The sequence below is a fragment of the Giraffa tippelskirchi genome, chromosome X (assembly GCF_054371585.1).
Source record: "Giraffa tippelskirchi isolate mGirTip1 chromosome X, T2T-mGirTip1v1.2.pri, whole genome shotgun sequence".
NCBI lineage: Eukaryota > Metazoa > Chordata > Mammalia > Artiodactyla > Giraffidae > Giraffa > Giraffa tippelskirchi.
The window spans coordinates 126,324,280-126,326,844 of NC_137289.1; positions in this window are offsets into that span (position 1 = coordinate 126,324,280).

Here is a 2,565-nt window from a genome sequence, read left to right on the forward strand (position 1 = left end):
TCACGTCACCTACAATAGTGACAGTTTTACCTCTTCCCTTCCACTTTGGGTATCTTTTATATATTTATTTTTTTGGTCTGATTGCTGTGTCTAGGACTTCCAATACTCTGTTGATTAGGAATGGGAAGAATGGGCATCCTTGTCTCATTCTTGAATTTAGCAGGAAAGTTTTCAGCTTTGAATATTGTGTTGAATATTATGTTGGCTGTGGGTTTGTCATAAATGGCCTTTATTATGTTGAGATATGTTCCCTCTCTACCCACTTTGATAAGTTTTTTTTTATCATGAATAGATGTTGAATTTTGTGAAATGCCTTTTCTGCATCTGTTGAGATGATCATGTGTTTTTTTCCTTTCCTTTGTTGATGTAGTATATCACATTGATTGATTTGCCTTTGAGAAGGCAAGCAGCATCACTAGCACAGAGCTTAGTACTTAGTAAATGGTGATTTTTATCACAATTAGTTCATGATTATTTAGTGTTACCCTTCAGGACACTAAAATTCCTTTATTTGGGGGTGTTCATTACAAATGCGTGTGTGCACACAGGTATGTGTGTACTCATAAATGCCCATGAACACACTTGCCCTCAAATACACGCATACTCATATGTCATAGACATTTTGTTTGGATTCAGCCAACTCTTTCTAGAGCACATCTTCTTTTGAATTCATAATCACCTGAAGGCCCAGAGAAGAGGAAGTTAGATTGGTTTGGGGGTAGAATAGGATGAAATGAGAAGCTCCCAAATTGGGAACTACCAAAAGGCCAAGACCAGGATTTGATTCTGCCTCAAATCTCTGTGCATTTAAAGCAACTGATTTTTCTCTTCCTTTGTTAAAAGTGTCACTTGCTTCTTTTGATCCTGCCAGATGTATTACATTTGGCAGAAGCCGTGGAAGAAAGTATATCAGAGAAGTGAGAACCGTTAGCGTCAACTAACCTTCACAGTTGATTTTTCTCAAACATTCAGCTGACCTTCACTACCTTTTCATGATAACTTACACTTATAAAATTGTATACACAGTGTGATAAAGCTTTCTTAAAAAAAAAAAAAAACCCAGTATAGATGTCTACAGAAAGAAAATGATTATTTTAGACTGGTGGGATTATGGGTATTTTTGAAGTTTCTCCTAACAGTATGTATTTTTAAAAATAATCAGAAGCAGCCAAGTAGTGTTTCTTTTTTTTTTTCTTTAACAAAGAAAGAAAATAACCTACTCTTAGTAATATGAAGAGGCTTATTCTTCTGTGCTTTCATTTTCATCATGAGGGATGTGGAGGAATGGAATTTATTGGTTTGGGGGTTGTTTTGAGAATTTCTCTTTTGGATTTTATCTCGACATTCTCTGAAAAACTCTAACATGAATTTACTACTCAGACTGCTTCGCTAGTTTATTATTAGACCATCCTCCTCTAAACTTGGCCAGAAATCAAAGGCCCATCCAGATAAGAATCTCCACAATGTGCATTTTTCAGAGCAAGTCAGAAGCTGTTTTGTTTTAACACTCAAAGAAAGCTTTTGTATTTTCAATTTCAAGTGCTCTGCAGTAAACCAATAGTCTATATAGATTATACAAAAGGATCATATGTTGGTTTGAGCTAGCTTCTAGGGGGGGAAAATCACCATGGAGGAACAGCACCTATTTAAACAGTGAACTGAGAGCTGCTGGCCCATTACATTCCTCCATGAAGCCAACTCCTGCTCTTTTCAATTTCACTGGGATCTGTAGATACTACTCTCTGTGGCTGAGCTGGTGATGATGAGCTGTGTTCCAGTAGCACCTGCACTTATAAGAGCAGTACCTTTTATCGAAGAACTCTCACATCACGTCCTTTATACAGAAGAAAAACAGTGCCAGCTTGGAAAGGGAGAAGAAAATCTATACCTATTTCAAGTTCCGAATTGGCATTTAAGTACTTGTAGAGTTAGAACTAAAAACTTGGAGTTCTTGATTTACACTCTACTCTCATGGCCATTCTCAGGAGAATCAGAATCCAACCTTTGCTGAGTTTTAAACCAAATAGTTAGACCTCACAGCTTGCTAAGTTAAGTGCTTTTTTAATGAAGTCTGCCTTAAAATAAAAAAATCTTTCTGGTGATAGTCATAAAGAAGCGACATGAAAGAATGTTTTTTTCAGCTTCTGCTTCAGGGAACCACAATCCTCTTCATTTTTTTGTATTGGAGTCAGGTGTCCATAATCACCCACCCCTTTGAACAGCCCAGGGCTTTGGTCCAGGGTTCTGCTGGAGAAGAGTAAAAAGTCCGAGGTGAAGACAAGCCTTTGATTCTTTTTATCAAGGTCTTTCCTCACCTTTGATTTGATTCCCTGCTGAATTGCTCTTTTCCTTCAGTCTTCCTTTGGGGTCTCTGGGTTAGATGGTTGATGTTTCCACCAGTGTTTGGGGCTACTGCTTGCCCTGATCACGCCTCAGATCTGCCACATTTTTTTATTTTATTTTTTTACTGCACCACAAGGCATGTGGGATGTTAGTTCCCTGACCAGGGATCAAACCTGCACCCCCTGTAGGAGAAACGTGGAGTCCTAACCACTGAACTGTCAT